Below are 13,595 nucleotides of genomic sequence, written 5' to 3'. Positions count from 1 at the left end.
GGAAGCAGCTAAGAATTATAAATCAGTTTTGTTCATCTCATCTTCATCTATTGATTGATCTAATCCCAGTCTCAATCCCCTTCTACAATATGGCGTAGTTTAGTTTACTAAAATTTAGGTTCACAGACTTTCTTGATAATGCTTTTGGTTCAGCCTGGTTTAGCGAGAAAAGCATTGTTCTGTTTGTGCTGCCTTCTTTGCGCTTTGTAACTTGCTTTTCCGATTTTCTCCTTTACCTCCATGAAATGCTGTCCTGACATTTGACCTCCCTGTACTTGCAGAGACTATAAATATGAGTCACCTGAAACCAAGTTCTCTGTGGAAGAGGGAAGAATGTTAAATGAAGTCTTCCAGAATTTAGTCTTGGCTCACCTCTACATGTTTCTTTTGGTTAATGCCCAAAAATCTGGAGCATTGCATTTTTTCTGGCTGATGATGGAAAATAATTTAGTATAGAGATTTCTGAATGCCTTTAGTATCTGGGGGCTTTGTTAGACTTAATACTGCTTTTAATTCTTGGGAAATCGCATCAAGTGTAGATTTTGTCTAATGTGCTCTGGAAATTGGCTTGAGTACTGGGACCTTTAGAAAAGCAGAGCTGTATCAGGATGTATGAAACATCTTATTGCTTGAGATGGCATACTTGGTTTTTAAAAGAACAATTCTGCTGAGAAAGTTGGGGCTGTTTAGCCTGGAGAGGAGAAGGCTGCATGGAGACCTCATAGCAGCCTTCCAGTATCTGAAGGGGGCCTAAAGGATGCTGGTGAGGGACTATTCATTAGGGACTGTAGTGATAGGACAAGGGGTAACGGGTTGAAACTTAAACAGCAGAGGTTTAAATTTGATATAAGGAAGAGATTCTTTCCTTTTAGGGTGGTGAGGCACTGGAATGGGTTGCCCAGGGAGGTTGTGAATGCTCCATCCCTGGCGGTGTTCAAGGCCAGGTTGGACAAAGCCTTGCATGGCATGCTTTAGTTTGAGGTGTCCCTGCCCATGGCAGGGGGTTTGGAACTAGATGATCTTAAGGTCCTTTCCAACCCTAACTATTCTGCAATTCTATGACTATATAGTAACCTTGGCTTTGGTTTGGGCATGGTTGGCTGCCTTCTGTGCATTGTTTCAGGTGCTGTGCATTTTTCCTAGCTCTGGCTGCTCTTCACCAGCAATGATAGGTTTTCTGGACAGTTTAAATAGTGGGTAGTATTTTGAACCTCAGTAATGAAACAGCTAGTGCATTTAAACTGACTCTAGCTGAGTTTAGGAAATCCAGTGAGTGGGAACTTGCAAGAGCAGCCCGTTTCCCAAAATATTCATGAAAACTGTTGACCACTGGGTGCCACTGTTGGGCAGAGTAAAGAGGGAACACCTCATCTCTGGGTATTCAGACAATCTTGAGTAGTGGGGCTGACATCACTTGTTCACACAAGTCAGAACTTCCAGACTTGTTCAGGTAATTGTAGAAGTCATCTTAAATAGACAAGGTTAGTTGTATAAATGACTACGCAGCTATGTTCTGTTCTCTACTGAGCAAACTGCACATGTTGCAATAATCGTAAGAATGGAAAGCTATCGTCTACCTAAAGTACAAATGAAATGTGTGTTCTTTCACTTTTATAAAATTCAATTAAAGCACTTTTACCTCAGCTATCTTTGATTTCATATTTGTGTTGAATTGCTCAGGGGTTTCACAACAGCTTGTTACAGCTTCATGTGAAGTTGATGAAGTCTACTGAAACTAAATACTATTTAAGTGGTAAAGAAAAGCAGCTAAAGGTAACAAATTGACATGCCTGTCTTTGAGCTCTGTCCGTTTGCAGTATGCAAGATCTAAACTGCGAAGAGAATGGCAACAAACAAAGGGAACTGTCTAATTTGTACCTGAATTAATTTAATGTTCTTACAGGATGCCAAATGTGTGGGAGAGTTGCAGTGATTCAGTTAAAAAAAAAACAAAACACACACAAAAAAAGAATTTTGGATGCCTTTATATTTAAGGGTAACAGTTACATCCAAAACAAATGCATATCCAACAGATTTTAGGAGTTACTTGCTCCAGTTGAGGCATCTAGGCTTTTCTCTGTAAGATGTTTTGGGAGAAATACAAGGTGATTAAAGTGTTCAGGTCTCATTTTCAATCTCAGAAGAGATACAGCAGCAGGTACGGGGGATGCAAGTTTTCCTCCTGCCATGTGTCAGTGCCATTGTCCTGTTGGAGCACTTGCAGTGGATGGCCATTTTGTACCCTTTTCAGTTTCCCATTTCCCTGCAGAGTCCATCTGGCTGAAGGACCGGCAGGGGATGGAAGGTTTTTCACAGGCCCATTGGACTGAAAGTACCAGTTTTCTTTTACAGAATTAGGTAGCGTTGCATTAATTCATTCTGTGAATGGATGTGAAACCAGTGATGTAGGAAGGTTTGGTCATCAATTTGTTTTTTAACTTCACAGTTATGGCCTGCCCTGGTAGTTATCATCACAGTTCATGCTCAGTTGGGAATTGCTTGAGTGGCAGAAGATGTGTGAGTACCAAAATGTTCAGAGGCTGCTCAGCTAGAAGTTAGCTGGCTTGTTCAATAGTATTAAAACACATTTTTAAATGACAGATGTCAAATGTGTCTTACAATAAAAGGCATAAAAAGATTATTTTTTTTTAAAGCCACCAAGTTACTTCGTGACTTTCATCGCCAAGGGCTGGAAGGTAGGAATGCCCTGACTGTCTTCAGCTCTTCTTAGTGCTGTGCCTGTACTTCCTATGTGTAAATCAGGCCAGTAGTCATCTCACACCATGGCTACAATATAAATTAATATGTTATGAACCACTTTGAGCACCATCTAGTTACAGAACTGCCTAGGCAGGTAGGCTGTAGAGGTACAGCTGGGCAAAACAAATGCAACAATACCACTTAGGTGGCATCACTAGAAGCAGAGGTCTGGGTCTGGCAGATGTACTTGGCCAGGGATTAGATGTCTTTAGTACAATTTCATCTAAGAGAGGAAGAAGAAAGAAAATGTGTATCTTGAAGCGCCTTTTCTTAATATTAAATATGTTACTCGTGTTTTCAGAGGAGAGCTGTGCTGCAGGACTTGAGTAATTTTGGAGGGAGCACTTCTAACCATCTTGTTCAAGAACTTGCAAGTGACAGGGTGGGTAATGAGAAGCGTGTGCAGTAGCAGCATCAGCTAGCTCAAGCTTCATCTGCAGCAATAGTAAGGGCCACCTTAAGATGGCAGTAGTTAGTTGTTGTCACAGGCTTCAACGCAATTACACACCGTATGGGTAAAACCAGTCATACATACTTTACCAGTTTCCCACTATAATGTGCTTTGCAGTACTGTTTATTGAGGAGATGGGAGGCTTTATTTTGACCTCAGCCAAACGACAGCACACTGTTGCTTATATAAGGGACTGTACAAGGTCAGAATCAGCCTTAAAAACTAGGTTTGTATTAAAATAGACCTAGCTTTGATTTTGAATGTTTTCAGCACTACTGTTTATTCATCAAATCCATTTTGTGTACAGGAGAGAGGGCTTGTTACTATGGAAAGTGAAAGTGCTTGATAGGACATAAATATTGCATATATGCTTCTAAAAGTTTAGTTAGCTGTATCAGTCAAGGAGAAGTTTAATTTTCCTTCAATTAGCTCCAAAACTTTCTTAATGCTGAATCATAAAATGGTTGCTTTATTAACCAAATACTGAGCCTGCTCACTCTAGGATGACATTTTCCTTTCACAGCAAGGTATGCATGTAACACTACATATTCCTCAGTGTGATGGGAGTCAGGAGCAGTTTGCTTCTATTTAATTGCTATTTCCAAGAGAAAACCATTTAAGTGGAAATCATAAACCACTATTTGAAGTACAGCAGTTTGAAGTGGTCCTGCTGCAACTAATTCTTTTACGTTATTTATTTACTTAGAGGACAAGTTGTATTTTCCCACACTGGAAAAATGTTCTTGATACCCCAGAATCATTCATCCTGGAAAGCAAGAGAAAGCTGCCCTGGCAAGTGACCTCAGTTTAGCGATTCAGGATTTTACAAACCTAAGCTTGGGGAGAGGCAGCAGGAGCAAATGTGGGATGATTAAAGCAGTGTTCATGTGAATCTAAGCAAAATAAAGCAATCCTGTTTCTCCCCAGCATACTAGAAGATAGTTTTAGTAATTGCTGCATTGTTCAGGGTTCTTGATCGGAGTTGCACCAGCTTTTGAGTAGAAGGGATTTGGAAATGACAGTTTTCAAATTCCTCTTTCTTTCAGCTATTGCTTTTGTTCAGTGTGAATGTCCTTTGTTTTTAGGCCATTTGGGGTAGTCATAAACCAGACAATATGGCACATGGGCCTGAAGCTAACTACGATTTGTCTCCAGATCTGCCTTCTCAAGCCAAATTCCTTTTAAAGAAGAGGTTTTGCCTGTGTGAGTGCAACAGAGTGAGAGCAGCCTTATATAATTTCAAATGTAATATGTAGTTAGTTTAATTGTATGGACCGTTTTATGTGCACTTCCTTTTGTAAGCAATTTCAACAAAGTATTCATAATTACAAAAACATGGTTTAGCAGAAAAACAAACAAAAAATCCTCAGTATCTTTCCTGTTAGGCTGTTCTTGGCCCTTTTCCTAATAGTTGCTGGCAAAGTTCAACTTCACTGTTCATTTTAGTAGGCTCAAGTGGGGGTAGGGATGGACTTCACCGTAGCCTACGATAATATTGTTTGGCACAAGACACACAATAAAGGGGTACTACTAAGAGAGTAGTACCAGAAATTCAACCAGTCCTTTGCATTTGATATCAAAGAAGAAAGAAGCATAAAAGGAAGGTTAAAAAGCAGTGTTGCCATTTTTTGCTGAGGAAGAGGAACAAGAGGTGAAAGATTACAAGTTGTACTGCAGTGTTACAGATATTTCATGGCTGGAGTAAAATGCTTTAGGCTTACCTGAGACCTGACTTCTCTGAAATTGAGACACTAGTTTGGTGATCTTCTTGGTGGTTCTACAAGAAGACACTGATGTGCTGGTTCACCTGGGTGCCCACCCAAGTGTCGATATGTGACATCTGCAGTGCCTGACCCACTGAAGTGGCTTAGTTGAACAGGATTACAGCCCCTCTGGACCAAAGCTCTGTATAGCCCGGCTTAGTTGAAAACCAGCTGTAAGTAGCTTGGCAATCAGGCCTGGTGGATGATCAAGCTGTTTATTGTTCTTCCAATACTGTGTTCTCCTACTGGACAGCCTGGGTGACTCGGCTGAATGCTGTTCCCTTCTTCACAGCCAACTGGGCTACTGATGGAGCTGTACCCAGCTGAGGGGACCTAGGAGGTGAAAGATACTGCAGAGTGCCTCAGGAGTCTGTCTTCTAACAGGAGCCCAGTGTTCCAGCAGAAAACGTACTGCTATTTGTAACTTGCTTATGCAGCCTTTGCAAAGAACCTCATGCACTGAGATGCCAGAAAGTTAAAAGGCCTCATGAAGGGAGAAAAAGGAAAAGAAGAGAAGGGGGTGTCTTTATCCCAGGTTTTATATGAGCAACCACTTTGGAGAAAGCTGCATTCCAGTGTTGCTGCCTTATGCTTGATCTGAACTTTTCTTGACATGTACCCTTGAATGCAGAATGGCTAACACAATCTCCATTAAGTCCCATGGCAAACAAACATTTTGGTGAGGCTGGTATTTGTTTGCTAGTTGCAGACAAGTCGATCTCATTAGAACTGCATTTACAACTTTTGCCAAGTATTTTGAAACCGGTTGACATGCACAACAGCTGCCTGAGCTGGAATGGCATTCCATTCTCTGCCTCCATCTTATTAGCACAGGGGATGGGTTGATTAATGACAGTTAGATGGGATTTTTAAAAATTAGAGATAATTTGTCTTTGGAAGAGCCATGCAGTGTGTTTCCATTCTCGGATATTAAATAAGCCACAAAGTCTGGGGTTTTATGGCTTCTCACAAAAGCCAAGAGAAGTGCTCACCCTGAGCAAACCCACAAAATCTGAAGTAAAAACACTTTAAAGGATGATGCGAAGTGTTTTCAGCTGGTACTTAGTGGAGCTCTTGCATTAAGCTGCTCTTTAAAAAACCCAACCAAACAAGAAGATTTCAATGGTGACACTCAAATTTTTCTCATACAACTCCCAGCACGGGGACAGGGGAAGGAAAATTTTGCTTTCCATGCTGCATGGCATGTTAAGTGATCCTGGTGGACAGGTATCACACAAGCTTACATGAAGACCAGTATGATGTGGCTCAGATTGGGCTGCACAATCATTAGACTAGTGTATAACAGAGTTTACCTTAATTCCTTAAATCTCCGAAGATGTCACCTGGGTGCCCAGTGTCCCCTGTCCTGTTTCACCCAGAGCACATACTTGGTCAGAGCTGAAAGCATTTCCACAGGTCTTGCAAGGACCCAGTTTCCCATCTTGTTTCTCCAGGCCTCAGTGCAGAGCTGTGGAGCTCACAGCCTTGAATAGACAGGTGGCTCTTGGTTCAGTGCAGGCTATTGCATCTAAACCATCAAATGTATTTTGTTTGGCTCTAAAGCCTTTAAAGTCAGGGACCTCGATGCCCTTCTCTCTTAAGATGCTTCTCTATCAAAGGGACACTCTCCATCAAACTCAGTAAAGCCCCAAGATGCACTTCTCTGAGCAGCTGGGGAGCCACAGTGGCCAAAGCAGCATCTATATGCAGGCATTCACATGCCTAATTTAACCCATAAAATGCCTACAGAAACATTTGAGAGATTTCTGTCAGTTTAGATTAAATCCTGTGTTTAGTTTAAAGCTGGTGTTGACGGAAAAGCTGCGCTCATTTTTACTCTGCACAAACCTGGAGCTCTGAGCTCCAATCCATCCTCCCGGATAAATTTAACTATGGAGCTATGGAGAAGTAGCTATTGCAGTTAAAGTGAAAAGAGCGAATCAGACTCCTGAAATTAGTGAGGTCCTTTTGCCTAGTTTGTTCAGATTAGAACAAAATAAAAAGTAGATTTCTGATAGGAGAATGCATTTACAGGGATTTAACATTTAACATTTTCACCTGCACAGGTAGAGGGGTTTTTCATAAACTGTTTCCATTTAAAGCATTTTGGAGCTACTCCAAGAATTTAGTTTCTATTAGAGACTTCACAAATCTGCCCTTTTCTTGCACCGTTTCCTCCTCCCACTCTTGGTAACAAAAAGAACATCGAGGCCAAGCTATCCAAGGAGACTAGTGGATCTCAAACTGGACAACTTGAGTGTACAGTTGGAGATCCCAGGAGTAGTCTTGACTCTGAACTGGAGACTAAAACTAAAGTTGATTTTAACTGCATTGCTCCAGGTCGTCTCATTATAGAGAAGGTAAAGACGGAGGTGGTCTCATACATTCAAGCTTCACCTTAGAAGCTGTAGAATTAGTTCACAAGAGATGCAGCTTCCCTTTGCATTCACATCCCAGCCCACGCGCAGGCACTTGGTCAGCCAGTGTTGCTCTAGCTACAGTGTTGGACTACAGGATTGCTGCCTTGTAAGCGCTGATTGTAAGCTTTAATGAGACAACCCAATTAGATGGCTTGACAGACCATCACAACAGTGACGCAAGCGTGCTCAAACCCCATTACACAAGCAGCAGCATTTCAAAGAACTGCTTTAAAAGAAAAGTCACAGAATAGCTCGCACACAGCCCTGCAAACAACAACATCACCCACAGGCTGTGCAGAGCAAGGGAAGGGCTGTGAGAGTAAAGGCAGAAACAAGTCAAAGGAATTAGTCCAAATACTGATTTTCCCTTTCTAACACTCAGCATGGGCACAGCTTATGTTTCGGGTACCATCCCTGGAATATAACTGCTTCCATAACTCCCACAATATTGGTCTAACAGTGCCTACAGAGAACTAGAATGAGGCCTTCACAAAACAGTGTGTGTACAAAATCACTTGTTCCAGGCGGTACGTTACCCTGTCCTACAGGTACTGACTGATTCACAGGGCTGTATTCACTGATCCTCCCATACCCACAAGGCATTTCCTACCTGAAAGCCAGAGGAAGTTTTTATCATCTCAACCCCTGATTTCAGAGGATCAATGGATCTGGATTTTGGAATTCTCACTCCTCTTTGTCCTCCAGTCAGGAATTATTCATACATACCTGCTGTCCCTCCTGGTCTGAACTAGGAGACTGGCCAACCCCACAGCTTGCTACAGGCAAGCTCTGTGAGTGCTTAGCCCCAGACCACTTGTATTTAGCAGGTTGAGCCCAACACCTTAAATGCCACAGAGCCACTAAGCCAGAAGCCAGCTAATAAAGGACAAAGTTGCCAATGCAGATTGTGCAAAGTTACAGTCCTCTCCTGCTGACCAAAAGAGAGGCCAAATAGAAGATCCAGCAGGCTTGGCAAGGCCCCACTTATCAAACCAGAGAGCCTTTTACAAAACTCCTTTCCTTTCCAAATTATCCCCTTTTCCTCATTTTTACATACGTGTCAAGGAAGATCCAAGGCTAACAAATAGAGTATATGAAAGTTGCTGGCTACGGATACTACTGTGTCTTGTCAGCATAATATTCCCCAAATTAAAGACTCATACACACCCCCTGCATGAGCTGCATGACATGCACATCAGAGAAGGAAAGACCTGAGCTGATGCATCGCAACATCTACCACATCATATGAAGAAGAACACATCCCTGCATGACTGTGCAGACATGATAGAGAGAGAAAGGAAAGACGCATGTCGAAGAGCATGCATCTCACATACCCTGCAGAGAAGCATCTGCCCGATGCTGTACACTACACAGGCAGAGCAGGACATGCTGGCTCAAGAGCTGAGTACTGATGACACCCTGCCTCACCTGTACTGCGTCAGCCCGTCTCTATACTGCGGAAACGACTGTCACTGGACTTCAAGTCATATGTGCAGAACTGAAACACTGAGACAGAGCAGATGGTGGCTGCTCTGCACGCAGCGAACAGCCTGCATGCAAGCCTGCTGTCCAAGTGCTCAATAGCTATCAGACACAAGAAGACATGCACACAGAGAGATTAAGTTCAGCACATCAGATACGACTGCAAAGAAGCAAGACCACAGACTGCAAGGCCACCACAGCGCAACAATCAGCATACCTTACATGACTCAGTGAGAAACAGCTGCACACATGCACATCTAGCAGCTGTGATCTGCTCCCGATGCAGCCGCCTAGCCTCTAAGAGACTTGCCAAACACGACTACACTGCATGAAAGTCGAGCTGAGGCCTAGTCAGGAAGATTCAATACCAACAAGACGGTAGCAACCAAATGCTGCAAATCATTGCATGGCAACCTCAGACAGGAGCAACCAGAATACAACATGCAAAGCTAAGTCCCGAGCTCACCTGCCAACAGAGAGCAACACTTCAGAAGGAGAACAGATGAACTCTGTAGCACTATAAACTGTGTCCTCATTTGTTTCTGTGGGGTAGAATACTTTGCCAAGCAACAGGTCATTAACACAGAGCTAACTAGTTTTCAATAAACTGGTGCCCAGCTACTGTGGTATTAAATGACAACCTAGTTAGGAGCAACAGTGAAATCAAATGATGTCCCATTCCTTGCCACAGCGCAGTCAAAGCTCCGAAGGCTCTGACATGCACAGTGATACATGATATGCTTTAGGGAGAGAGGAGATAAGGAGGGAGAGGGGAGATAAGGCAGGACAGCACAGCACAGAGCAGAAAAGCTGGTCTGCAGAGAGTGAGCTCACTGTGGGTGCAAGGTGTGTAGTGGATTGGCAGCGTTGGACACGTACCCTGCAGCTGCCCCTCTATAGCTCCTCTAAGGGTACACCTTGAGAGTGCATCTGCACCATGTGTGTTACTGGCACCAGTGAAGAGCTGCTGTCACAGGGACTTTGGTGAGCAGTGCACACGATGACCGCTTTCTAGGGGCATGCAGAGGAGACAGCTGAGTGTGGCCAAACAACTGCCTCATTTTCCACACTCCATCTAAAGCAGTAGCGCCAGTGATGGGTCAGACCTCTGCAGACGTATGTCAGGGGTTAAGCAAAAGCCAAACTGCTGTCAACAGCAAAGTGACCCTACAACTGTATCCCAAAATATGGATGCAGGTCTGCAGTGTGCCCTCCTCACAGAGCACCCTGACATCTTCCTGCTGACAGTCTTTGTGCCACTACTCAGGAAGCAGAAAGTCACGCCAAAACAAAAGCTCAAGATGGAAGAAAAGCATTGCAAGTGTCTTACAAGGCTGTTAACTGCAAGATGAAAGTCTCAGATACAGTGACTGTGTTGTTAAGCTAGTCAGTGAAACTCAGAGCAGCGGAGCCATGGAGAAGAAGCAGGGCAATAGCAAGTACTATAGGTTATAAGGCTTTCCCTGTCAACAGCTTTGATTCCTACATCCATCAGTCAGGCGACTGAAATATGAACTTAACACACAGGCATAGTGCATGGCTCCGACACCTTTCTGCCCACAGCCTCTTCCTTCCCATTGCATTGGGCACCTGTGCGATAGTGTGTCACGACATGTCAAAACACAGCTCAGTGCTTGACACACATCTCCCCTCTGCCCCCCAAAACCCGCCTGAATTTGTCACAATGGCTCAAGAGGGAGCGGGGCCGGCTCTCGCCCCTCACAATAGAGGATTGCCCTATTTGTGTGCAAAGGAGAGGGGCTGCCGCCCGGGCTGCAGCCCTCGCATCTGTAAGGGCTGGAGACAAGCCGCACAGATAGGCAGAAATCAATAAGCTGGCGGATCAGAGGGCCCGGCGGAGGAGCCGCTCCGTGCACACGCACAGGGGCCGAACATCTGTCAGGCAAACAAAAAGCAACCCAAGCGGAACAAAAGAGAGGATTATTTTAACTCAAGTTCTTCTTCAGTCTCAGCAGGCAACGTTCAAGCCGTCCTCGTATTCAGACACTGAGGCCTTATGGAGTATGGGCTGTCCGGGAAATGCCAAACACTGTTACCAGAAGACAAAAGAGGGGGGGAAAGAAAGGAAAGAAAAAGTAGAGATAGAAAATCCAGACTGTGCTGTTGAGTGCGCTGGAGCAGGGGGAAGGTGAAGGGGGCACCCAAAAGGGGATGGAGGGCAGGGACGGGAGGAGAGGAGGACAGCACGACAATGCAATGAAGAAATTGATGACAAACATCCACAGCAGTACTTGAAAACAAAGCTGGTCATATCAGAACTGCCACAGAAGCACAGAATAGATGGTGCAGAGCTATGGATTCACAAGCACTGAGGCTGCACCCCACAGCTCCCTTCCTTGCATGGAAGGGTAGGGTCGCTGCAGACCTTGCACTCATGCAGGCAAACACACCCTGATGCCCTCCTCACCTAGTTGGAGCCCAGCTTTGCCCACAACCCCAGCACTTCTGGGGAGTGAAGGATTTAGGATAACCTCAGAAACAAGCTGCCATGCCTCTCCCTTCTGCTCGGCATTAGACAGGGGACACAGTTACTTTGCTGCTTGTTTTCTCCAGCACAGCTGTTCTTCTAATCAGCATGTTATATACATGCTGCAAAGAGGTACAAAAAAAGTGAATTTGTGATGAAACAGATTAAATAAAATCAGGTTTGGGTTTAATGTATCAGAAAACTTCATCTTTCTGAAAGAAAAAACTTTAATCTTCTGAATCATTTCACATTTCCCTGTATTGCGTTTATGCGCTGGTGCTCTGTGCCCTTATGCCACTGCTGGCTCGGTGAATTTTCAAACCTAAATTTTAATAGGGCAAAACCCCTCTAGATTTAGGTTTTGTTCACATATTCACAGTATTTTACCTGCCTTCAATGCAGGAGCTGGTCTGGCTAAAGGTGAACTTGCTTAGTTGAAGATTCACACTCTGACCTGGCAGCTCCATACCCAAGGATATCCCACCAGTCAAATGCTAGTCCACAGCATCCTGGAAAACAGATATATGTCTCAGCATTGCAAGTGACTTACCATAGGAGACGTGGGGCCTTAGGGGGCATTTTAGGAAACAACACACAATTATTTTAAGACAGCTTAATTTTATTACATGGTGTTTGGGTTGGGGAGGAATGTGAACAGGAAGAGGTTTTGACTTAAGGCAGACAGGCTTTACTCAGGTGGACCATAGAATCATAGGATAGTTAGGGATGGAAAGGACCCTAAGATCATCAAGTTCCAACTGCCTCACACTAAACCATATCACCCAAGGCTCTGTCCAACCTGGCCTTGAACACTGCCAGGGATGGAGCATTCACAGCTTCCCTGAGCAACCCATTCCAGTACCTCACCACCCTAACAGTAAAGAATTTCTTCCTTATATCTAATCTGAGCTTCTCCTGTTTAAGTTTTAACCCATTACCCCTTGTCCTATCACTACAGTCCCTAATGAAGAGTCCTTCTCCAGCATCATTATAGGCCCCCTTCAGATACTGGAAGGCTGCTATGAGGTCTCCACGCAGCCTTCTCTTCTCCAGGCTGAACAGCCCCAACTTTCTGAGCCTGTCTTCATATAGGAGGTGCTCCAGTCCCCTGATCATCCTCATGGCCCTCTTCTGGACTTGTTCCAAGAGGTCCATGTCCTTTTTATGTTGAGGAAACCATAACTGCACACAATACTCCAAGTGAGGTCTCACAAGAGCAGAGTAGAGGGACAGGATCACCTCCTTTGACCTGCTGGTCATGCTCCTTTTGATACAGCCCAGAATACGGTTGGCTTTCTGGGCTGCAAGCACACACTGAAGCTGGCTCATGTTCATTTTCTCATTGACCAACACCCCCAAGTCCTTCTCTGCAGAGCTGCCCTGAATTTCCTTTTTGCCCAACCTGCAGCTGTGCCTGGGATTGCTCTGACCCAGGTGTAGGACCTTGCACTTGGCATGGTTAAACTTCATGAGGTTGGCATCAGCCCATCTCACAAGTGTGTCAAGGTCCCTCTGGATGGCATTCCTTCCCTCCAGTGTATCAACAGAACCACACAGCTTGGTGTCATCAGCAAACTTGCTGAGGGCACACTCAATCCCACTGTCCATGTCACCAGCAAAGATGTTGAACAAGACCGGTCCCAACACTGATCCCTGAAGGACACCACTTGTTACTGGACTCCAGCTGGACATTGAGCCGTTGACCACAACTCTTTGAGTGTGGCCATCCAGCCAGTTCTTTATCCACTGAGTGGTCCATGAATATTTCATTGCTCATAGACAGGACAGTAACCTCCACCAGCCACTGCAGATGCTGCAGACCTGGATACCTTCACTACACATACCCCTGGATACTCCCCAGCACTCATGGAGAAGACAGAGGTTCAAGCAGCAACAGACACAGCCTGCACACTACACCACAGGTCTGTGCATGGAGGGCATATCCATCCCCCTGCACATGTCCTACACAGATCACGCATGCATACCAGTACTGCCTCTCTGAATACTGAAAGGCCTCATAAGGCCAGAAAGATCAAACTCTCTTCCTGAACCAAAGTAACTCACATGCCAGCTTTTGACATCTCCTTATCTAAGCTTCACTGGTCCCACATTGTTATCTCTTCTGCAGGGCTACACAGAGTTTAGCCCAGCTTCCCCCTGGGAAGAGACCCAAACCCAAGGAGCAGAGTTTGCTTCCCACTGTTGCTGTTGACCCCCCTGTGTTGTTGTTG

The sequence above is a fragment of the Melopsittacus undulatus genome, chromosome 3 (genome assembly GCF_012275295.1).
Source record: "Melopsittacus undulatus isolate bMelUnd1 chromosome 3, bMelUnd1.mat.Z, whole genome shotgun sequence".
NCBI classification, from domain to species: domain Eukaryota; kingdom Metazoa; phylum Chordata; class Aves; order Psittaciformes; family Psittaculidae; genus Melopsittacus; species Melopsittacus undulatus.
This window is presented reverse-complemented; position numbering follows the sequence as displayed.